This window comes from Marmota marmota, unplaced genomic scaffold (genome assembly GCF_001458135.2).
Source record: "Marmota marmota marmota unplaced genomic scaffold, marMar, whole genome shotgun sequence".
NCBI classification, from domain to species: Eukaryota; Metazoa; Chordata; class Mammalia; order Rodentia; family Sciuridae; genus Marmota; species Marmota marmota.
The window spans coordinates 7,983,446-8,009,963 of record NW_026000294.1 but is presented as its reverse complement, the minus strand read 5'-3'; the positions used below and the strand labels follow the sequence as shown (position 1 = coordinate 8,009,963).

Sequence of the window (26,518 nt, the reverse complement as noted above, 5' to 3'; positions counted from 1 at the left end):
TTAAAGCTCTCTAGATTATTCTAGTCTGCAACCGAGTTTGAGAGCCACTGTCTTGGAGTGGAAAAGCAGACACAAAAAGAAGAATTAGTAGAGTTTGTGGGGAGTATTGAGTACCTAATTGAGGCCTTGTGGTAAAGCAAAATAAGTCAGCACAGCTGTAGGACTTTTCTCCAGTCCATTTTGCTAATCAGACACAGATATGGGGAAGACAAGTGGTTGAATGGAATCTGAGGGAGATTTGCAAAGCAAATAAAATGGATGAATTGGACAATGGAGTTGGAAGCATTTGCTTCAGGGTGTAACCATAATAGTGGACCAGGGAATTCAAGCTAGACAGAAGAGAAAAGAGGACACAAGGAGGAGTGCCGAGTACGGGTTAAAGTTAATGGAATGATAGAGCCAATGAATTGAAGATCTCGATGCTGTAGAAGAATTATTGTGAGGTGCCAAAGTGAGCTGGAAGAACAAGATACAGTGGTCAAAGAGGGGAGGGTTGAAATTCTGGGGGATATCTGTTGCTTACTAGTTATGACAAGATATGGGTTACTACCAGCAGAAGTTTTCTGACCGAGTTGTTGAAAGTGAGGCCATCCTCAAGGAATGCTGGTAATAGGCAGACAGGAGAAGATGTGAAGAAAAGTAATAGTGTTCACTGAATGTGGAAGAATGACCAGGAAGACAGTCTCCCAACCAAGAATTATGCATCAAGAACCTACTTTGTTCCAAGTTTGCTGGAGGTGCTGGGGAAACAGCAGGGAACAAGACAGACTAAATCTCTAAGCTTGAGGAGTTTATATTCTAATGGAGGGTTTATACCTTGAACCCAAAACCCAAAAATAAGGTAATATTAGGTACTGATTAATTATTACGAAAATGATAAACAGTATAATGTAATAGAAAGTGACCAGGGAGGGAGATATTGCTTTACCTAGGTGGTCAAGAAAAGCTTCTCTGAGGAGGTAACATCTGAGTTGACACTGAAATATGGAGAAGAACCAAGTCATTTAGACATATGGGGACAGAGCATTCCAAACAAGAAGGAACAACAAAGGAAAAAGCCCAGAGATGGAAATCAGACTGACATGTGCAGAAGACAGAAGAAGGCCAATGTGGCAGAACACAATGAACTATAAGTTAATGGTGGGAGATGGTATCAAAGAATCAGGCAGGACCAGAAATTCAGGAGTTTAAAGCAAAAATAAGGGATAATAGGTGGCAGAGGCAAATGGCATGTGCAAGGAGTCAAATGTTATGTTGTGATGATAGAAGGGATAGAAATGAGAAATAATAATAATAATAAATCTAACAAAGAAAATAATTTAAACCAAGAAGTTAGTGTAATTGGAAAATAGATACACATATAAAATAGGCTGTGAGAAGAAAATCCAACCAGGAGCAGTGGTGCATACCTGTAATCCTAGTGGTTTGGGAGGCTGAGGCAGGAGGATCCTAAGTTCAAAGCCAGCCTCAGCAACTTATCAAGGCCCTAAACAACTCATCAAGACCCTATCTAAAAATAAAATATTAAAAAGGCTGGGGATGTGCAGCCTCAGTTGTTATATGCCCCTGGGTTCAATCCCCAGTACCATTTTAAAAAATCAGAAAAGAAAAATTCAGCTGGATGGATTCTCAAGGTCATCTAACCTCTTGCAACTACTCATATTGTAGACCTCAGACCAGCATCCCCCATTATCAGGGTGTTTAGTAGAAATGTAGACTACCTGTTGACTCAGCATCAACATTTTCAAAAGAGCCCTAATAATTCACATGCACATTCAAGTGTTAGAAGCTCAGCTCTACATCAAAGTACTTTCACTGTGCTGGAGTCTTTAAGATAACTTTCTTTGTCCAAAATTAAATAAGAAATATATTTTGCCATATTTGGCATATAGATGGGCAGAGATCCTGAAGACAGCCAGTGTTCCTGATTTGGGGAAGAAGGTTTACCTGGCATGTGAGCTCCCATCCCTGAGAACACAATTCTTCATCCCTAAGTTTCCCAAGCAGCAGTTTGACTGTGCATGCTAACTTCTTCTCCCCAAGTTTCTCAAGCAGCTCCCTGATCATGCAGACCCAGCAAGAGTAAAGACCCAGTGTGCTGTGGAAGCACTTGAATCGAGCCTGTAAAGTGGGCCTAAAGCAGCCAGAGGAAGTGCAGGGAGGAAGTAGTCACACTATTCTGTCTTCAGGCCACAGAAGGCAGAGCCTGAACACAGGATAAAATGCTGCTAATCAGGGTGCTTCAGAAAGCACCACCCTAGAATGTAGGGAGAGTCAGCTCAACAGTCTCACAGGGACCTACCAGATGAAACACCTGTTCTTTCCACCAGGATAGGAACTCATTAGTTACTTTCCTACTCTTCGTTCTCCATGGACTCTTTACTCTCAAATTTGTATGAATGATGACTTCAAGTTAAACCTCTTCCTGGCACCCATCCCTTTCCTTCTTACCTCCTTCTTCTCTTTATTCCATGTCATGCCTTCAGCCCTAGCTTCCTGTCTACTAAAGAATTTGTTCTTAAGCCCTCTATTCATTTTTAAGACAAAGGCAGGACCTTATTAAATAACTGAATAGTATCAACTAGATGAGCAGACTTACCTGCCTGCGCATTCAAACAGCATTTGGGTAAATCATTTGAGTGGATTCGGGACCTACAAAACCCACAAACATTCCCTGGCAAGTGAAGCTCATATGTTAATGTTCACCCTTTTAAAGTCGCATCACTGAAGGTATTGAAGCAGAGTTTGGAAAAGTACCTGCCAGAGGTGCTGCAGAATGGATCCTCCATTGATGAAAGGCTGTGCTAGAGCATGCAAAGTTGGGCTGGGATATAGCTCAGTTAGTTGAGCACTTGCCTTGCAGGCCCAAAGCCCTGGGTTCAATCAATCCCCAGCAAAACATATACACACACATACACACACACACACAGAGAGAACCATAAAAAGAAGTCAGTAAGGTAATTTGAGAAGAGTCTGGGACTAGAAGTCCAGTAACTGCAGTGTAACCTTGGATAAACCACTTTGTCTCTTCATCTGTCAAATAATGTAGTTAAGAGTCTCTCTATGCTTTTTTTGACTTCTGCTTTTGTACAATATCGGGAGGGTCTTGCAGAGCCATGTCTTGTCCTGGGGGACATTTAGGTGACAGAGTAGGAGGAGTTCTGAAACCCACTTCAACCAGAATAGTTCTCCTTTCATCTGCTTTATGCATTAAGCTTCCAGGTAAGATTTTGATTGAACAAAGAATCCCTGCTGCTAAAAACAAATAAACCTAGACTACATCAGAAGCTATAAACAGAAAGTCTTGACAAGAGCCCTGTTTAATTTGCCCACCAAAGTGTTTTAAAAGTTTGCTGGATGTTAAACAATATGTTTTTAAAATCAAGATATTTCATAAAAGTCTGGATTTCCAGCTTCTGTTCAAACATTGAGAAGTCTGGCAGCCCTAGGCTTGTATTCCTACTTTGTGACAATCAAATGGAGTTGATGGCAGCTGCCTCCTTTAGAGCCAGAACTCCCTAACTGACTCCTGCTTAGCTTCCAGAGGCATCTGAATGGTGACCCCTGCCATCCAGGGCTCTCTTACCATCAATTTCTTTACTCTTTCACAGTTCTAGGAGACTTAACCCAGAATGTGTTGCTCTAGAAATGGCAGTGACCATACATGAGAAATGTGGTCTATGTAGACAGTGCTTTTTAAAATGTAATGTTCTTATTAAATGTTTTTAATAATGTTCTTATTAAAATGAAAATTTGGATTCAGTAAGATCAGAGTGAGGCCTGCGGTTCTGTATTCTTCAAAGGATGTTGCTGATTCATGGACCACACTTATAGAAGTGAGGAAGCCAGTAAACAAGAGAAAGAAGTGAAGAACTGAAAACATAAGAGCCCTCATTTCTGGTCCCAGTTTTCACTGACCTTCACTGAATGATAGGGGAAATCCTAAATTTTCTGTTCTGTGGGATTGCTAAGATATTCTCCAAGGAGTTGGTGAGGAGACAAGAAGTTGAACTAAAAAACACTATAAAAAATAATCATGGGAGCTGGGGTTGTGGCTCAGCAGTACAGCACTCACCTAGCATGTGTGAGGCCCTAGGTTTGATTCTCAGCACCACATATAAATAAATAAATAAAATAAAGGTATTGTGTCCACTTACAACTAAAACAATGAAAGCTGAGTTAAAAAAAAAATAATCATGGTATTTGTTTAGTAGGAATTGGGGCTTCTTCCAGGGAACCTGCTGCAATCTTTGACCTGGGATGGCATGGATCATTTCTCAGTTGGTGTGCGCTGATTCCTGAGCTCCCAATAAATCTTTTTTTTTTCTTTTTAGTTGTAGATGGACACAATACCTTTATTTTATTTATTTATCTTTATGTGATTGAACCCAGGGCCTCGCATGTGCTGGGCAAGTACTCTACCACTGAGCCACATCTCCAGCCCTCCGGAGAATCTTACTTTGTTGCTGAACGTTCTGAGAGTCAGGAAGAGAACAGAGAAGAGATGGAGGGAAAGGAGTAAATTTTTTTTTAAAAGAAAGATGAAAAAGAGGATGAATAGGAAAGGAAAAGAAGAAGAGGAAAAGAGAAGGAGAGAGAAAAAGGAGAAAAAGAAGAAGGATGAGGACATAGTAATGAATGAGGAGGAAGGAGAAGAGGGGAAGAAAAAGGGAGAGAGGAAGGGGGAAAACAGAAAGGAGAAGGGTGGGGGAAGGGGCAAGCTTCAGAGATCAAGACTGAGGTTTCCCTAAAAGCTCATTTCTTGCTAGACTCCTCCATCCTCATCCGGCCCCTCCCCAGAGTAGGACATCCCCACAGCAGGATACTAAGGTCTTTCCGCTCTAAAATTCTGTGATCATCTGAATGCTACGGCAACAGGATGACCTGGCTCCATCTGGCCTTCTATGATGATCTGTCTCCTCTTTCTTACGTCACACAGCAGGAGATACCACCCACACCCATTCTTCCTCTTCCTGGTATGTTGGATTCACAGAGTTCATCAGGCTGCTGTGGAAACCCTGGGGTGAGGAATAATTTGGCAGAGGAAAGCATCTGGGATGAGGGATAAACTGGGAAGGTGGAGAGAATATATATATATAATTAGCTACCAAATCCTGTTGATTATATTCCTATACCATTTCTTCTGTGTATCTCTTCCTCTCTATATTTGTAACCCCTGTCCTAGGTCAGGCTCTCATTTATGTCTCTCCTGGACCATTATAGCAGCCACCTATGTGTCTTCCCACCTTTAATTTTCTGCCCTCAAATTCATTCTCTCACTGCTTCCATAGTTATATACCTAAAGAACTGCTTGATCCAGATGCTCCCCTGATTAAACACTTTCAATGACTTCCCTTTGTTTAGAAGATGAAGTTCAAATTCCTAACAAGATATCAACAAGAATCCACAGCCTGACCCTATATACTCTTCTAACTACTCTTTAGTCCATTGACATAGCCACATTTTCCAATTCATGTGCCCTTTGTAAAAATATCCTCTCAGAACTCCTCTCCCTGCATTTCTCAGTCTGTGTTCTAAGGGGGCAGAGTGATCCAAGCAGGTTCCAACTTTCACCACTCTGAATCTTGCTAGAAATTCTTCCATCTCTCTTCTCATGTCTCTTTTGATGCCTGATACTCCACAATTAAACAATAGCTTTTGGGTATGAAGATATTCTGTGGGTCTCTAAAAAATACAAAAATCCTTGAAAGGGGTGGACAATGGTTTTCAAAAGGATATTTATAAACTTATAGTGAATGGTAAATACTGAAGTAGACTCATGTGAGTGGTAAAGTCAATTAGATGTGTCCTAACCAGATTTTCTTTATTTTTAACAGAAAATATCAGAATAAAAAGCAAATAATAGGGTATTATTTCATGAAAAGTTTATTTAAAATTTGCATGTTAGTTTATATATACATATATGAATAATTTATAACTATAAGTATATATTCCTAACAAGATGTTAATATACACATACACACACACACACTAGTGTGAACAATTTGAAATATACTACTCTAACAGTAAGACAGGTACTTGAACTGGTTATTTTCTCTCTCTTGGACTCAATTTCCTTATCTGAAAAATAGGAATATTAATAGTACCTATATCAAAAAGTTGCTGTGACAAGTAAACAAGTATATACATGTAAAGTCCTTAGCACAATCCCTGGCACATGTAAGCTCTGATGTTAGTGATTAATTGTGGGGTGAGGGTAAGTGTTTCAGCCAGCTCTTTTTGCTGCTGTGACTAGAAGACCCAAGCAGAACTGTAGAGGTGGAAATGTTTATTTGAGGGCTAATGGTTTCAGAGGTCTTAGTCCATAGAAGGCCAGCTCCATTCCTTGGGGCTCACAGTGAGACTGAACATCATGACAGAAGAGTGTGGCAGAGGGAAGCAGCTCACATCATGATCAGGAAGGAGAGAGAGAGAGAGAGAGAGAGAGAGAGAGAGAGACACTCCACTTGCCAGATACAAATATATACCCTAAAGCCATGGCCCCAATGCCCACCTCCTACAGCCACACCCTAACACTTCACTTACCACTCAATTAATCACTATCAGTGGATCAATTCACTGATTGGGTTAAGATTCTCACAACCCAATAATTTCTTCTCTAAACCTTCTTGCATTTGGGGGGACACCTCACATTGAAACCATAATAGTAAAGGTAGGGTTGAGGGGATTTCAGAAGACCCCTAAGGGTGAAGGACCTTGATAGAACTAATACAAATTGTATGGTATGTTAAAGTAATAACCACAAAGGCTTAGGGCTGAAAAGTGTCTGGTGGCTCTAAAGAAGAGTGGAGAGACTGGTGTGAGTACAGTAGAGTGAGCCCTGGACACCACAGTAGGAGATAAAGTCACAGAGTTAATAGGGGTCTGATCATGTAGGGTAAGAATTAGGCCTTTATTCTTAGTGAGATGAGAGTCAATTGAAGGATATTGAGCAGAAGAATGGCATGTGTCATGCTTTGACTTAACTTTCATATACTCAGTCTGGCATCTACGTAGATAATTGACTGTAGGAGATTAAGGTTCTCCCTTAACAGAGCAATAAGGATGGGATAGGATAATGTAGTATTCCTAGTTAAATGATTTAGAAGTTTGTCAGGGGAAGTGATGAGAAGTAACTGATACTAAATGTTTTGAAGGTAGAACCAACAGGACTTCCTGAGGGATTCAATGTGGTATGGAAAGAAAATGAGTCATTAGGATTTTGGTCTGATAATCTGGAAGGAAGCATCTGGAAGTTGCTTTTAACCGACCAATGGAAAAGTGCTAGAGAAGCAGATCTTGGTTTTTATAATGGAAGTTCAGTTTGGACATAGTAATTTTGAAATGCCTGTTAGATATCCATCTGGAAATGTTAAATAGACATATGTGTCAAAAAGAAGGTTATCCTAGAGACATAAATTTGAGAATCATTAATGTATAAATGTTATTAAAACCCATTAGGCAAGATGTGGTTACCAAAGAAGGAATACAAATGGAAAAGAGAAGAAGTCCAGTGACTGAACCCTGAGACCCCTCCAACAAGTAGCAAGCAACTGGAGAGAAGAGTAGAAAATAGAAAAGTCTGAGAAGGAATGATGTGATAGGAATAAAACTACTAGAGTATGGTATCCTGGAAGCCATGGAAGAAAGAATTTCAAGAACAGAACTGTCAGTTTTATCAAGTACAGCTCAGAGGAATTCTTTAACAGTTGAGGAGGTCAGCCCCATGGCAATTGATAAAACAGTGGTTTATGTTCTCAGCAAAGAGAGGAAAGGTTTGCTACCAAATTTAATAATCCCTTCAGTGGCCTATACAGAGGCAATGTGACATCAAGGTTTGGGCTTGAGAGGCACAAGGATCTGGGCTGGATTGGCCAGCAATTCTTCTGTGTTTGTTGTGTCATCTCAGATTTTAAATACAAAGAGAAAAGAAGTTGAAACTGAGAGATTCATTGGAGAGCCTGGCCCTCTGGTCATAGATGTAGAGGTAATGGCTACCATAAAGTATAGCCAGAAGCATTATTGAGTAGTCTCCCTCCACAAGTAGACCTCCCCATTCTAATATCAGTGTTTAGATGTTCTTATTTTAAAACAGTGAGTCACTGTTTTGAACACTTATACTAAAAACAGTGAATCCTTATAACATTACTATGAAATAAATTCTATAATTATAATATTTTTTACAGATGAAGAAACTGAGGCAGGGAGAGACTAAGTGCTTTGTTCAATTGCACATAATTACTAAGTGGTGATCCAGGATTCTAAGCCTGCTGTCACCCATTGTCCATACTCCTAACCTCTATATCATGCACTAGCAAATATCGTGTTGGCCAAATTCTGCCTGCATCCTGTTTTTTGTACATTTCTATTGGCCTGTTACAAAAGGAAAAAAAAAATATGCAACATGGACCTAACATGTCCCACAAACCCTCAAATATTTACTGTGTGGCCCTTCACTAAAAATTTACCAGTCCATATTCAGCACTATAAAATGGGAAACATAATGCTTCTAATTGTATTGTGTAGATCAAATTGTATGATTTATATAAAGTACCTTGTAGTGCTAAAAAACACAGCAGTTTTCTATGATTCATGTTATACTCCTGGGCTGGGGATATAGATCAATGCTATAGTGCTTTCCTAGCATGTGTGAGTCCCTGGGTTCCATTCCCAGAACCCCCTCCCAAAATTATATTTCTTTGGCCATCTGTTTTCTACTTCCTGTACTCTCCCCCAGAGGAATCCCCTTTAGATTTGACTTATGCCAAACTCCTATCTCTTCTTCAACCTTTGGTATAAAGTTACCAGAAATACTCAATCTATACAGCAATGCCAACCATTATTTGTTGAACATTCATATATTAAAAAATAAGTTAAGCTGCTCATGTTGGCACAAGCCTGTAATTCCAGCTACTCAGGAGGTTGAGGCAAGAGGATCATAAGCTCAAGACTAGCAAAGGCAATGTAGTAAGACCCTGTCTCAAATTTAAATAAAATTTAAATAAATAAATAGTTGGAAATGTAGCATAGTGGTAGAGCACTTGCCTAGCATGGGAGAGGCTGTGAAAGTGATCCCTAGTACCTCAAAAAAACCGTTAGTAGTACTTTCAGTGGCCTTAAAATTCCTAACTAAATTAAATAAATCAGGTAAGTTCTACCTAAGGAAATCTTGATGGTAAATGGTAAACAAGTGGCTAGATATTTTTCCCAAATGGCATTCTAAAAATAGCAAGTAAGGGCTTGGGGTTGTAGCTCAGCGGTAGAGCACTTGCCTATCATGTGTGAGCTGTGGGTTTGATCCTCAGCACCACATAAAGATAAATGAATAAAATGAAGGTATTGTATCCATCTAAGCTACAAAATATTTTTAAAAATAGCAAGTAAATATATAATATGTATATCTTCTAAAAGGTAAAATTTGAAATAAGCATCTAGAAAATTTTAGGGAAGCTCTTATTTCCTTTGCTTATTACATGTAAGGAAAAAATATAGAACAGTAGAACTTGAAGATTCCAAAGAAGTGCTCTAGTCAAACTAAAGATAAAAAATTTGAAACACAGAGACAGGAAGATACTTAAACATGGTGACACAGCAAATGTGGGGCTAGAATCTGGTCCTCTTAATGCATTACCTCTTCTATTACACTAGTGATTGGAAATTACTGTCCTAGGGCTAGATTCCATGATTAGTTTGTCCCGCATAATATCAAAATAAATTTGTTCTGACATTTAAAAAGCAGAACATTACACAAATACACATTTCCAGATTCCATGGGGACAAAAAAGCAGATGATCTGACCAGAACAAGTAGAGCTAGGGCTAGGCAATGGCTACTTCTTTTAGACTGGGCATGGGCTTTCCAGTTTGACATGCTTCCAGCCACTCTCAAATGCATCCATCTTATAAGGTTTCTCATGTAACTTACCAACCAAGCACCTATACAAATTTCTGTATGATCTCCCCACCCTACACCTTGCTGCACTCTCCCAAATGAGGGCTGGAAGGTCCCTTACCAAGGTTCCCAGGAGGACCATGGACTGAGGAAGCAGAACCATGGACCACAGTAAAAGTTTGTTTGTTTACTCTTGTCAATTGTTGCAGAGAGACTACTAATTATCTAAGATCAATTTTCCTTTTTTCCAATTTTCCCTGGGTATAAATGTGCTCAGTCACCTTTGCTACTACCATAAGTAGCAAATAAGAGGCCAGTGGAAGCTGGTAGGTGAGGCTTCCAGGAAAGTTACTTAATAAGGTTATAGTCAGCTAAGCAAGAAACATTTTTGCCCTTGCCACTGTTTTTGATGGGGATATGACAACTGGTGCTCCAGGAGCCTTCTTGTGACCTCAAGGATTGATATAATGTGAATATGGTTTGACTTTCCCTTAAGGCTCCAAATATTAAAATTTCATCACCCTCATGAAGTGCTGAAAAGTATTGGGCCTTTGGGAAGTGATGGGGATCAGATGAGATACTTAGGGTAGAACCCCTATGATTGAGTTTGGTAACTTTATAGAAGGAGGAGGGAGGCCAAATTGATATATATAGAGAGATGCATAGGTACTATTTATCTCTTGTCATGGGATAGTATGTGCCACCTTCAAACTCTGCAAGAAAGGCCATCACCAGATGTGGCCCCTTGCCATTGTACCTCCTGAAGCATAAGCTAAAATGAACTTCTTTTCATAAAAACTTAATCAGCCTACTTGAGAACATCATGGTAAGTGAAATAAGCCAAACTCAAAAAATCAAGAGTCATCTGTTTTCTCTCATATGTGGCAACTAGAGAGGAAAAGGGAAAAGGTGGGGGGAAGCTCATGAAAACAGAAGATAGATTAATTAGAGGAAAGGGACCAGAAGGAGGGAGGAGGGAAAGTGAAATACTAGAGAATGATATTGGCCAAGTTATATTTTTATATTGTGTGTGTATGTCTATGTAACAATGCATCCCACCATTATGTAAAAGTATAATGCACCAATAAAAATATGAAACAAAAAACACAAAAAGTTACCCAGCCTGTGGTATTGTTATTAATAACAGAAAATGAACAATACAAGGATGAAACCCATGTGCTAAGAAAGATGGTGTCACACTACCAACCCTGAAACAACCTACCTCTAAACCTTTCATAAATAATACAAAAATAAATGCCTGTCTTACTTAAGCCACTGTAACATCTTATTTCTGTAATTAGCAGTCAAATATGATTTCCCAAGATAAACCAAGCACAAAGGTTGTTGGCCTTGGGTACAAAAACAAATACTGGAGAGAACCCTATAACTAACCTCAGTGCACTTCAGCCTCCTTGTCTATAAAATGGAAATAGTAATACACTAATAAAATTCCCCCAAAACATGCCATATCCTATTCCCTGGAACCTGTGAATATGTTAGGGTACATTGCAAAAGGGAAATTAAGGTAGGAGATGGAATTAAGGTTGCTAATCAGTGACATTAAATTAGGAAGACTATAATGAATTATCCAGTTAGGCCCAGTATAAACACAAAGGTACTAAATATGGAAGAGAGGGAGAAGAATTAGTGTCAGAGAAATGTAATGTGGAAAACATTTAACAGCTATTGGTGGCTTTGAAGGTGGAAGGAATTCATCAATAAAGGAATACCTCTAGAAGCTGGGAAAAAACAGGAAACAACACTTTTCTAGAGTCTCTAGAAAGGAATGCAGTCCTCCTGAAACATTAATTTTAGCCATTGAGGCTGATTTTGAACTTTTACTTCCACAACTATAAGATAATAATAATATGTGTTGTTTAAAGTCAACAATTTGTTGTTCAGCAGCAACAAGAAACTAAAATACATAGTAGGTGATTTACAAATGATAAATACAAAATTATTTTCTTCTTGCAGTGTTGTGGATTGAACCCATGGCCTTATGCATGCTAGGCAAGCACTATATCACTGATCTACATCCCCACCAATTAAATTAAATACTTGCTGAAAAAAGAAGACACTTCATTTGATCATTTCATTTCATTTTGAAAACTAGCCCCATTTACAGTTGCAGAAATTGAGGTTCAAAAATAAGTAACTTTCCTAAATTCATACAGCAAGTTTAGTGGCTAGATGGCTTCTCTTTACTTGCTATCTGCATCTGCCTGACTGACAACTCTGTTTCTTGTCTTCCTAGCTCCAGCAGTGGCAGTTTTGCCAACAGATTCCCACATCTGCTGTAACTGAAGTGTGGTAATTGGTTGCTAAGCCATGCAATTGGTTGCTAGGCTCCCTTCCCCCTTTGGCCCCAACACACTTCAGCAACTGGAAGTTAATAATCTGCCAGCAAATTAAATTTGGTGAAAAGATCAGATAGCATGTTAATCGGAAACCAGATGATCCAAGCTCATCTCTGAGGACTGTCTGACCTTCTATCAAGTACACCCCCTCTGTGAGCTACTGTCTCCCTACCAGATGTATGAACTCCTGGGCCTCTGTGAATCTAAAGGGGGATGCATACATTTCTTTGAGCTACTAATAAACATCTTCATATCTTCATGCCTCTGCCTGAGCATTTCTCTCTGCCTCCAATGCCCTAAACTCATGTTTCCTAGAGTGTTGTAGTTAAGCATGGTTATAAGCAGTGGAGTCTTTATTGCATAGGGAAGATGTTCATACCCAGGAAGCTTTGCCAAGACAGATGCCAGATCTACACCTGAAATTCTTATTTTATTGGTCTGGATAGAGCCTAGATATGAGTTCAAAGAAAAAAAAAAAAAGACAACAACAACAACAGCTGGGAGCTGTGGCACATGCCTGTAATCCCAGCAGCTCAGGAGGCTGAGACAGGAGGATAGCGAGTTCAAATCCAGAGTCAGCACAAGCAAGGAGCTAAGCAACTCAGTGAAACCCTGTTTCTAAATAAAACACAAAATAGGGCTGGGGATGTGGCTGAGTGGTTGAGTGCCCTTGAGTTCAATCCTCAGTACACCCCTCCCCCTGCAAAAAAAAAAAAAAAAAAAACTTCCAGGTGATTCTCTCATGTGCAGCCAAGAGTGAGCACCACTGGATTAGTCGTTCATCATAGGAACCCGGAGCTCAAAGCCCAGCCTTCGATACTTCGTAATTATGCAACACTGGTTAAGCTGCCTCAGCCCTCTGGGATACAGCTTCCCCATCTGTAAAGGAGGGAAGAAAATGCCCCTACACTGTAATACTGTCATAGGGATTATATGAGTTCATAAATGTAAAGCACTTAGAATAAAAGCAGTTAGTGTTAAGGCAAATGAAATAATTGATTTTCAGCACTTAAAACTACTAATAGCACATAGAAAGTATTGCACAGATGCTGATTATTATATTAATATAAATTTGTAGATGTTTATTTTAATGTGTATGTATGAGCAGATAACTAAAATTAATTTATAACACTAGAATAATTCTACCTCTTCTTTCAACCCCAGCAGAGCATAAAAAGTAGAAAGTCTTCAATAGAAAGTCTTCCCTGATATTCTCATTTGGAAATGTTTTCCTTCTGTTGCAAAGCTTCTTTGCCAAATCTCATTGATTTCCTCCCCTTTCTCTATTTTCGCCATTTCTTTAACTAGCAGTGCCACCATACACCTAGTTGATGGGGCTAAAACTTAGCAGTAGTCCTTGATTTCTCATCTCCCTATTTGGATAGTAAGTTGGAAAAGTCTATTAGTTTTACCTTCTAAATACTGTATAACCAGATTGACCACTTCCATTCCACCTTGGTTTAAGCCAACGTCCTATCTCATCTGAATACTACAGCAGCCTCCTCACTGAGCTCCTGGCTTTCTTGGCCCTAACACACCACTCTTCACACAGAAATCAGAGAACCAATTAGATCAGGATGCTGACCAGCTTAAGTCCCTCCAGTGCATTCTTGACACTGAAAGAAATCAAACTGACCAGGGCCTTCAAGGTCTGCCAACCTCTCTGATTTCACTTGTCTACCAGTTCTCCATCTCTCCAAATGTAGCCATATAAGATTTCTTGAGGATATCTATCCAAAAATCAAAGGAGAATCATTAAAGAGGTTTTCTTAGATTTACATTTAATAAAGATCACTCTGGCTGATGCATAAAGAACAGATCTATAGAGACTGTGAAGATAGGCACTTTGAGAAGGTTTCTTTGCTATAGTCTTGAGTAGGGAATAAACATGTATTCAAATACCAACTCCAATGCTTCATTAGCTTTATGATGTTATATCCCCACTCTTTTTAAATTTTTTTTGTAGTTGTAAATGGATGGAATGCCTTTATTTTATTTGTTTATTTTATTTATTGAACCCAGTGCCTCACACCAGCTAGGCAAGCACTCTACCACTGAGCTACAACCCCAGCCCATATCCCCACTCTTTGACATGGAGTAACATTATGTGTCAGCAATCATTATCAAAAGCACTTAGCACAATGGACTCACATGTATACTTTATTTTGGGTACCAGGGATTGAACCCAGGGATACTTTATCACTAAACCACATGCCCAACTTTTTTTTTTTTTGAAACAAGGTCTTGCTAAATTTCTTAGGGCCTCACTAAATTGCCGAGGCTGGCTTTGAAATTACAATCCTCCTGCCTCTGCCCACTGAGCTGCTGGGATTACAGGTGTGCACCACTGTGCCTGGCACATCACTTTATATATTTTTTTATTCACTCTGACATTCATTGTCACATTTGACTTATACCACAGTCTTAGTGAACAAGTAGGGAAGGAATTATTCATTCTAGTTTAAGGATCAGGAAATTGAGACTGGACTGGACACTTTATTGACATTTCTGATGCTTTAAATGTCTAATTTTATTTTGCATGAAAATCTCAAAACTCCAACATATGTTTAGATGTTACTTACCACAATGTTACCTTTTTAAAGAGGTTTTAAATCTGCAAATTATCTATGATTCCTTTAAAGGGACTTACTGAATATAATTAGCACTCCCCTTATTAAATATCAGCTATATCCTAACTACATATAAGTGTTAAGGTGTAATAGTCTCAAGTAACATGGAACTGTGAAAACACTTTCTTGTCTGGGAAATTATAGGTGTGTGCATGCGATAGACTTCCAAATGTCAACCACAATACAGTGTAGCGCCACCCTCTACAGGTAATTTCAGACACCTAAATCACTTAACAAGGATTACCAATCCCACTCACAGCTTAATTCCCTCAACTTGCATTATAGCAATAGCTCAAACCTCATTGAAACATGTTCCCATGGAAGGTGTCCCCGACACTGCATCACATTCTCTGTGTACTGCATTTTATATTCTTTCTTTTATTAATGTGATTTCCCACCCATTTGGTCCTTCATCTCGGGAGCCATAGAGAGTAAGCATTTGTATTGCACAAATGAGGAAACAATGACTAGAACAAAATATAAATGGTGCCTAGCCAGTACTTGTTCAATAAATATATGTGAATAATAAGTGTCATTTCCTAGATGAGGAAACTAAAGCTTGCAGAGCTTAAGTGACGTGCTGAAGGTCACAGGATTAATATGCAGCAGAATCAAGATTTGAACCATGGTCTGGAATTCATGCTCTTACAACCTGAGAAGTAAAGAAATTCTTCAGCTGTTAAAATTACATTATTCAATCAAATAACAGACTGCTTACTTTTCTGTGGCCCTAAGACTACTAAGCATCATGCATTTTGACATTTGTTTACTGCCAGTCAAACTCCAGGACCCATGCTCTTAATTTACAGGCAATACCTTTCCTTTGGTGTTTGCTATAGAGCTACTTTTAAGGTTTCTAGGCTTCAGTCTGGGCCCCTCCTTTCCATGTGACCTTGGGTAAGTCAATGTTCCCTTCTATGTCTCCTGCTGGGAAGCAGGCAGAAAAAAATGGCTTTGTGTCCAGATTTAGTAACACAGGATATAAAAATGATTACTTTTGTATACTAAGTGACAGCTTAGAAGAAAAAAAATAGCCTTCATTTCAAAGGAAAGTCAAAGTAATATTCAAATGAGGTTGTTTGCAATGGGGGTGAGTTGGAGAGGGCTCATAGGCATTCCCTCAACTAAATGCCTATGGGTCCTCTGCTATGTAGGTTTTAGATGATAAGCCATCTTGCTGTTAAGGTCATCATGTTTTTTTTCCAGTATAAATCAGGTTTTGACCTGTATATCTAGCCCTGTTGCTCTCTGAGCCTCCTACATCCTACTGCTGAGCAGCTGCTGCTAAATGGGGGGGAGCTCATCCAATCCCTTTTTGCCCCCAACTCCCTACCAGCTTGCTGAGAGGCGCTTGCTGAGGAGGGAGGTAAGCGCTAAGCAGCTGATATGCCTAGTCTATAAGCTGACCCAATTTAGAAGACTTTTAAAACCCAGGAGGGCTGCTTTTTATGCTGCAATACAGCAGTGCACAGAAAGACTACAGCAGCAAGCTTCAAGGTTTTTCAAATCACTCAACCAATATTTATTGGGCACCTGCTGTGAGCCAGACATCATGTAGAATATTATGATGAGGAAGACTCAGACTGCATTAATACAATAATATTGTGTTAGTATGTGTGTGGGAGGGTGATAATGATAAAGGAGATAACACATAACTATACAGTTCTGAAACAGGATAGAATATGTTATGGATTATTGAAAAAATATAAACACAGCCCAAGGGAAGAAGGTCACATGTGATGCAGAGGCTTTATGCAGGCTGTAGTCTTTCAGCTAAAAATGTAGATGAATGTAAGGGGAGGGCATTTTGTAGAGCACAATTTGTACAGGCTAAGGATCAGAGATGAGAAAACAACTGCTTCTGAGGAGAGGAGCCACTGAACAAGCAGTAAGTGAAAATGGTGACTCTTTTATTCCAATAGAGGATGGACCAGAGAGAGAGAGGTGAGATGGGAAATGGAGAGCCGCTGGGAGGTTACTGCACCCATCCAGATGAGAAACAGTGAAGGTCTTAGTGGAAGAGGAGAAACAGTGGAAGAGGAGAAACAGGGGAAATATGAACACAGACATACATACAGGGAGAGCACCATGTGAAGAGGAATGCTGAGATCATGGTGAGATATATATATATCAGACATAAAAACAGAATTGGAGAACTGGGGATGTAGCTCAGTGGTAGAATGTTTGCCCAGCCTGTGTGAGACCTTGAGTTCAATGCCCAGCACTGCAAAAACAAAACAAGTAGACTTTCCAAGATTTGACAAATGATTACACATGAAGTTAGGGCAGAGAGAGGGATAAGTCAGAGAAGAATCTGAAGTTTCACAGCTGCATGACTAAAAAGATGGTATAAAACAAATAACCCAAAAAGCCCTCTCAGGAAGAAAGGCAAGTTTAAGTGAGGTCCTTCTGGTGGTAGTGAGGAAAGAATAACCATTTTGAGGAATTCAGAGATGCCCAAAGGACATGCAGATGGACTAGTCTAGCAGGCAGCAGACATACAGATCTTAAGATCAACAAACAAAATACTATTGATATTATTTGTAGGGAATAATCAGATGATGGGTGTCATGGTTTGAAGTACGTTCCCCCAAATTCTTATGCTAAATTTTAGTATTAACCCCCAGGATCTCAGAATGTGAACTTATTAGGAAATAGTATTAATGAAGATGTAATTAATTAAGTGAAGATGAGGTCACCCTAGTGTAGGGTAGGCCCTTAATCCAATATGACTAGTATTCTTATAAAAAGGATGAACTTGGAACACACACACACACACACACACACACACAGACACACACGGAGAGAAAACACCTTGTAAAGATGAAAACAGAGGTAGGGGTGATACTTCAAAGCCAAGGAATGAATGCTCAAGATTTCCAGCGAGCCACCAGAAGCTAGGAGACAGGTATGAAAAAGATTCTCTCAGAGCCCTTAACAAATGGAAGTTCAAAGGCTAAGGTTCAAATTCATCTGTGACTTCAGAGAGGTCACCCAACCCCATAGTGCCTGTAAAGTTGGAAAAACGTAAAGCAAATGATGAGGTTATTGTCATCAAGTTTAGGTGAGAGAGATGGGAAAAGATAATCGTGATGCACTGAGTGTGGATGAGATTTGCCATTCTTGATATATCCACTTCACCTGATGGTGAATTAGATGTAGGAAATTAGTGCATAACATTCTATCTTTTGAGAACATTCCATGGGTGGACACACTCACTGACACACACAACACATGATATGAAATTCCCTTTCAAGCAAAGAATCATTGTCCTCCCCCTCTCCACACTACATAGAGGTGTAATGGATAGGACTCAAATAATCAACATATAGAAACAAGATAACAGTTGAAAAATTCACATACAAAAATTAAAAGATGGCTGTGTGTGGTTCAGCTGTTCAAATCAGCTAGGCCTTGGGAACCAAATGGAATTAGAGTATAACCAAAAATAGTCTAGTTGCTAATTACTACCCTGTGTTCAATCAGAGCTGACATTGTGCAAGGCTGGAGCAGACAGCCTCCTACAAGAAGAGATCTATAGGACTGATTTCCCCCAAATTTCACCCAAAGCACCAGCAGCAGCCTATTATGGTGCCTGAAATTCCACCATTATAATCTCTCTAAAGGATCGTTACTGACTGCAAATGACCCTGGAGAATGAAAGTGTATACCAAGGTGGAGAAGAGCTTGATGCCCATGTTATGGCTTCTTAGAAAGTTTTTGAAAAATCTTTGTCTTCCCATTTTGCTAATACCCTTAAGGGGTCATCCCTCAAAGAAAACATTTATATTTTCTTAGGGTTATAAAAGCCTAAAAAGTGCCTCAAGGAAGAGGTCTTCAAAGGAAGATCTAACCCTAAGATTAAATAAAATGTTGGAGGTTGGAGGGCTCTTTAAGTCCAGCAATTTAACAAAAGAGGAATGCAAATAAGCATCAGCAAATGGGAGTTCTAGTCCCAGCTAGGTAAGGAACTCATCCTGTGACTTTATAGCTGTCACTTAATTCCACAGCACTTGTAAAGTTGGGAAAAAAATACTGGATGCTGGTAAGAGTTGTCTTCATTAATTTGGTTCATGCTGTGAAGAGAATCAGGTATTTCAAAATTACTTTAACAATTGCAAGGACCCCTCTCGGAGCTGCTTTTGCCCTTTCTCTCCTATTTCTCTGTATGTTACTCTATCTCTTGTGCAGTTGCCCTGATACCCTGATATGGTACTAAATATATTTATTGAGACCTTAAGTTTTTCCCATGTCCTAACTTCTACTTTCTCCTCAGCTTTAATACCCTTTGAGCAGTTTCTACTTTTTCTTTTTGGTTTTTCAGTTACAGCAGTTTCAATATTCTCCAGGTATTCCAGGCTGGCCCACATCCCCTCCAGTCCAGAACTCCTTCAATGGTGATTCCACAGGAGCAGGGTTTGAATGCTTTGTTGAAAATAAGCTCCAAGGTGAGAGACACTGCCAAATGTCCTTGTTTTTCTTAGCAAGCTACTAGAGTGTTGTCATTCAAGCATTTACTTCAATCTTTTATTTTATTTTATTTTATTTTAATTGATGGATAAAGTGTTTACATTTTTATCATGAACAACATGATGCTTCGGAGCGTGTGTATATCTGTATGTATACACATTGTGAAATGACTTGATCTAGTTAAAAAGCATACATTACTTCATGCTGTTATCATTTTTTATAGTGAGATCATTTTACATCCACTATTTTAGCACTTTTCAAGAATAAAACGGGGGTGAGCCTTGCGCTTTCTTCTTGCCACCTTGTAGGGGCAGTGTCCAAGGTGAACTGCCAGTAGCCTAAGTTACATGCTCAAACCCCTGCAATTCAGATAACTCGAGGGTGCTGGGGAAGAGGAGAATTTGTGTATGTAGTTGAAATCCTATAGTGATCTGTCTCATCAGCATAGGAGAATCGGGCATGGGAAAAACGGTTCCTTTTTCCTCTGCCACAGAAATAGTATAATGCCAAAAGTGCTCTAATAATTCATGAACAGGGTGCAGCATTGCTCTGTGAATTCAAAGTCCAGCAGTTCCTCTTCGATCATGTTTATGAATTCACGAGTGACATTTTGTTTTTATGTATTTATCAGCTATCTAGTTTTAACATTAGTCACCAAGGGAAGGTGGTGAAATATGTGGTTTTTTTTTTTTTTCAATTTTACTGTGGGTTAAAAAGGCACATTTCTACCTTCTTTCTTAATTCAAGTACAGGGAATTAGTTCCTGGAGTTGTTTACAAGTTATTCTCACGTCAATATACAGGGATTTAGACATTTAACTCTCTGTACCTTGATGAGAATATCACATCAGTTAACCTTTAGATACTTTTGCCTTTTCTCAAAAGCCATTATTTTATAAGTCTTAGTACTGACAAGGCAATTAACTAGTCCCACAACTGTCTCTTTAGAAGTTTCTTGGATATTTTTATTTTGAACTTATAAAATATTTTTCTAAGGATTTCAGGAAACTTTTGAGAGTGCTCATCATTGTCAGGTCTGAAGCACTCTAGCTTCCAAGAGTCCAAAAGAGTACAGATGAATTGACCATCGCCTGCATTGGGAGCTGTGCCACTGTCATCACAAAGCTGTGCTGTCAGGTTTGTGAAAATGCACTGGGAGCTTTGGTCTTGTTTTCCTTGTGGTCATTGTGGGTCTTAGGTCTTGTCCTCAGTGAGACTTTGTTCAGGTGGTGTAAGCCTTTCAGTCCAGAAGCTGTTAACTTATTATCATTTATCTTAAATATTATTCCACTGGGGCAGTGTGGGCCAAATTAAAACCAAAACCCCTAACTCCCCCACAAAAACAGACACAGTTAATTCTACAAAGATGTCTTATTTGGTCAACAAAATGCTCTTCTAATTTATCCCATACCTTAAAAAATGAATTATGTTGCTTGCTTAAACTGGTCATCCTATCTCTGCCACTTATATGCCATTTAGCTTAAAATGGAGGAAGATGACAGAGATTTATTTCTTTTTTTTTTTAAATCTCTACTACTTTCCCTGTATTGGAGTTTCTAAAATACAATGGTGGTTGATTTTTGAGTTCCATGTTAAATATAATATGGAATAAACATTAACCTGCTTAATATTTAGACATTTCTAGGTAGAATTCCAACTCATGTTTGGTATTTTAAAGTAAAAACAAGTGTGACTTGGAGGACCAAAGAATTTGTTAGCTATAAATTCCTCTTAGCGGGGTTAGGGATATAGCTCAGAGGTAGAGCACTTGCCTACCATGTGCAAGGCCCTGAGTTCATTCTCCATCACTGCAAATAAATAAAAAAATAATAATTTTTGGAGATCATTTGTATTTCTTTGGAATGACTTAGTCCTGACATTCCCTAGAAGTATTCTTAGAAAGTGTGATGTATCCACAGGTTTTTATCTTATCCGTAAATGCAAAATAATTATCTTTTCTGTTTTACTCTGGTCTGTAGTATTTCAAAATTACTTTTTCATATTCACTGATTCTATTTTAAGAATTTGATGCATTTAAATATATTTTTCAATTTTATGTATCTGTATCCCTGAAATTGGTTCTATTTAAATTATTAAAAGTTATAACTTTAAAAAAAAAAAAAGAATACAATACATTGTTGGCTGGAAATGTGCTTACATAGTGTGTATGAGGCCCTGGGTTAAATCCCTAGCACTTAATAAAAAGAATATGATACACTATTATTAACTATCTGTCACCATATTGCATAAGAGATCTCTTGAACTTATTCCTCTTAACAGAAATTTCTCTCTTCATTTTTGATGTAGGAATTTATTGCTATAAACTTTCTTCTTAGAACTGCTTTTGCTGTGTCTCATAAGTTTTGGAATGTTGTTTTTCTATTTTTGTGTCAATTTTTTAAAAATTTACTTTTTAATTTCTTCATAGATCCATTGGCTGTTCAGAAGCATGTTGTTTAATTCTCATATATTTCTGAATTTTCTTAAGTTCTTTCTGTTATTTATTCCTAGTTTTATAACACTGTACTCAGAAAAATTATGTGATTCCAATATTCTTAAATTTGTTAAGACTTATTTTTGACACTTAACATATGATCTTTCCTGGTGAATGACACACATACATTTTGAGAAGGATGTGTATACTGATGTTATTGAGTGAAATATTCTGTATATTGGTCAGGTCCATTTGGTCTACAGTGTATTTTAGATTTGATGCTTCCTTATACATTTCTGTCTAAATGATCTGTCCACTGCTGAAAGTAGGGTGTTGATATCCACTGCTATTATTGTGTTTCTCTCTCTCTCTCTCTCTCTCTCTCTCTCTATATATATATATATATATATATATATATATATATATATTACTTGGTTCACATATTTATGTCCTAAAATGTTGAGTACATGTACATATATTCATATATTTACACATATTTTATTCCCTTGCTGAATAAATCTTTTTATCGTTATATAATGACCATTTTTTTTCTTTTTACAGTTTGATTCAAATTTATCTGCAATAAGTATAGCTACTCCTACTATATCTTGTGGTTTCCATTTGTAAAACACATCTTTTCCACCCATTCACTTTCAATCTATGTGTGCACTAACAGGTAAACTGAATCTTCCATAGGCTACATATAGTTGGGTATTTTTATCCAATCTCTTCAGCCATTATGTGTTGATGGAACAGTTTAATTCATTTGCATTCAAGGTAACTCCTGATAGATAAGGAGTTACACTGCTATTGCTATGGTTTGGGTGTGATTTATTTATCACCCAAAGGTTCATGTGCTGGAAGTTTGGTACCCAGTGCAGTGGTGTTGAAATGGTGAGATTTTTAAAAGGTAGGTCCTAGTGAAAGGTAATTATGCCATGGGAATTCCACCCTCATGAATGGATTAATACCATTCCTGTTTATTGGGTTGGGTCTCACAGGAATGAACTGGTTGTCATAAGATTGAGTTGTTATAAAGGAAGGCCCATGTGCTTTGTCTTTCTTCATGTAGTCATTTCCCTTTCTACACTGCTATGTGGTGGTGTAGTCAAGGGGTTTCTCCCCAGGATGCTGTCATCATGCTGTTTGGACCTCCAGTCACCAGAATTGTAAGCCAAATAAACCTACTTTCTTATAAAATACTCAACCTCAGTATTCTGTTATAGCAATACAAAATGTACTGATACAACTATTTTGTAAATTCCTTCCAGTTGTAGTTTAAGCCTTTACTCTTTTCTTCCTCTGTTCCTGAATTCCTTTGTGGTTAAATGAATTTCTCCAGTGGTTATGTTTTTATTCCTTCCTTTTTATCATTTGCCTATCTATTATAGATTTTTGTCTTGTGGCTATCATACGGCTCACAAAAATATAGTTAGAACATATTATTTTAAGCAAATAACAACTGTGATTACAAAAAAAAAACAAAACATAAATCTTTATACTTTGACTACATCCCCTGCCATATTTTTAATTTCTGATGTCAAAAGTTACATCTTCTTATATTACATGTCCCCTAACAAATTATTGTAACCATTGTTATTTTTAATAATTGTGTGTATTAACCTTCATACTAAAGATATAATTGACTTACACACTTCCATCACTGTGTAAAATCATTCTGAATTTGACTATGTTCTTACTTTCATCAGTGACTTCAATAAGTTCAGACACTTTTGAGTTACTCATCAGCATCCTTTTCTTTCATCTTGAAAAGGTCTTAAGACAGGTAAGTGGTGAAGAATTTCCTCAGCTTTTGTTTGAGAAATTCTTTATCTGTCCTTCAATTTTCAAGGGCAGTTTTGTTAGCTATAGTATTCTTGATTGGCATTTTTTCCTTCAGCATATTGAATGTATAAAATACTGTCTTCTAGACTGTGAGATTTTTGCTGAGAAATCTGCTGCTAGCTGTATTATACTCTTGTTAGTGTTATTTCCTTCTTTTATCTTGCTGCTTTCATTTGTCTTTGATTTTTGGCAGCTTGTAATATGTCTTGGTTTTCTTAAAATTTTTAAAAAATTTTTAGTTGTAGATGGACACAATATCTTTATTTTATTTGTTTGTTTATTTATTTTATGTGGCGCTGAGGATTGAACCCAGGTCCTAATGCATGCAAGGAAAGCTGTCTACCACTGAGCTACAAGCCCAGCCAATGTCTTGGGGTTTTCTTTGGATTGAATCTGATTTAGAGAACTTTAATGTTTAAATATTTTTCCAGGTTTGGGAAATTTTCTGCTGTCATTTGTTTAAACAATAATTTTATTTTTTTAAATACATGACAGTTAAATACATTACAATTCTTATTACACATAGAGTACAATTTTTCATATCTTTCTTCTTTAGCTTTGTCTTTTCATTTTTTGAATTTCTCTGAAAATTTGTTCTTTGGATAATGTCCCATAAATCCTTTAAGCTTTCTTCATTTATTTTCATTCCTTTATTCTTTTCTCTCCTCTAACTGTATGTTTTCAAAAAGCTTGTTTTAAGTCCATGTCACCTTTCTTCTGCTTAATTCTGTTGTTGATACTGTTACATTTTTCATTCTATACAATGTATTCATTTTTGCTTTTAACATTATTATTCTTATATAGCCTATTAAAAATTTCCATCTGGTCACTTGTTCTTTACTCATTTTAGTGAACTGTTTACTATATATTCTTGACTTTCTCTGAACTTCCTTAAAAGAGCTCATTTGAATTTATTGTTAGGAACTTCATATATCTCCCTTTCCTTCAGGTCAGCCATTGGTAATTTGTTTTGTTCCTTTATTGATATCATGTTTTCCTGAGTGTTCCTGATTCTAGTGGCTATGTGTTGATATTTATGCATTTAAAGTATTAGGTATTTATTCCAGTGTTGGTATATTGATTTTGTTTTGGAAAGCCCTTCAACAGTCAGTCCATCCAGAGGGTCTGGGCAGTCTGTCTGGCATGGTTCTGATGTCTGGGGCAGCTGGGACTGATGCAGCACTAGGGCAGGCCTAAAACCTGAAGCACCAAAAACATTGTGATTCTGCAGCCAGCCCTGTGCTGGCATGGCCTGGATGTTGGGGGCCCTTAAGGCCGGTCTGCTAGTATGGACAGTTTGTATTCCGGAACCACTGATTCGCTCCACAGTTGTTTAGATCCGAGATTGCCTCCTCCTCATAGGCCTGAAGCCTGGGGCTTAGGGTTCTGTCTGGCACCAGGGCAGGTTAGAAGGCATAATCCTCACACACCAGTTTGGAGTTTGGCAGGCAGACGCCCAATATATGATATATCTCTCCATGCTATGCTGCCTGGGGTTGAGGGAGGGTTGTCATGGGTAAATGGAAAACTGTCTCTCTATCCTCTTCAATGCACCTTTACTTATTATTGTGCCACAGCCAGGCATTGTGATATTTCACCTCATCTGCTTAGCTCTTGTGAAGGTATTTTTGTACATTGATAGTTGATTGAATAAATGTTTCTGTAGGGTGGTAATTGAGGAAAAGTCCTATTCTGCCATCTTTCTCTGCCCCATATCAATCTTTTTATTTTATCTGGAGAGGCAGAATGAGCATTATAATAGAAGTCTAAATACAGTGTTAATCTCTGCCTCTTGACCTTTCTTCAAAACATCTGCACCAGCACACTCCAACTATCCCCAACTCCTCTCTTCTCCTTTGTCAAAGAGTGATTTGTGCATTTCATTTTGACCTTTTGTCACATGGCTCAGAATGCAAAGAAGAATAAAATCTATGTACTAACTTTAAGGACATCTCCTCACTCTGAGGATATGTTTTTGACATTGAAGCAACTTTCCTGATTTTAAAGATAAAGCAATTTGCTTGGAAAGGGCAAACTTATATGTTCTGGAGGACACAATACTAGACTTGGAGTTAGAAATCCTGTTTATACTTCCATACTCTGCCACTTTAGGTTTCTCTGAGATCTCTTTGTGCCTCAGTTTCTTCATTTACAAAATAGTATTAACAGTACCTTATAGCACAACCTACACATTATTATGAGGCTCACACAGATAATTTATTTTACTAAACCATTTAAGCCAGGGATTGTTGGCCCTGACCATGCATCAGAATCACATGGGAAGATTTTAAAATTATAAATCCCCAGGTCAGTTACATCAGAGTCTCTAGGTGTGAGACTCACACATCAGTAATTTCTAAAGATCCTTAGGTGATTCCAGTATACAGCCAGGACTGAAAACCATGATTTAAAGAGCAAAGCATAAATATACATTGGATAGAAGACAGACTTTGAAGCAAATGGTGCTAAGAAAACTGGTTATTCATATGTAGTCAAATGAGACTAGACCATTATCTCTTACCCTGAACAAAAATCAACTCAGAAATGGATCAAAGACCTAGGAATTAGACCAGAAAACAACTCCTAAAAGAAAATGTACGGCCAACACTCCAAAACAAAGGCATAATTAATGATTTTTAATAGGTACCCTAAATCTCAGAAAATAATGCCAGGATTTAATAAATTTAAAAAGTTTCTGCACTGCAAAAGAAACAATGAAGAATGTGAAGAGAGCTGGGCATGATGGCTCAGGCCTATAATCCCAGTGGCTTGGGATGCTGAGGCGGGAGGATCATAAGTTCAAGGCCAGCCTCAGCAATTTAGAGAGACCTTAAGTAACTTAGTGAGGCCCTGACTCAAAATAAATAAACAAATAAACTATGGATGTGGCTC

General features: G+C 38.1%; 1 protein-coding gene across 3 annotated transcripts in view; it reads right to left on the bottom strand.

Annotated features, from left to right (window-relative positions):
- Positions 1-26,518, bottom strand: part of Arhgef9 (Cdc42 guanine nucleotide exchange factor 9) — a 374,830-nt gene that overhangs the window by 163,722 nt on the left and 184,590 nt on the right. The gene's annotated exons all lie outside the window — the stretch shown is intronic.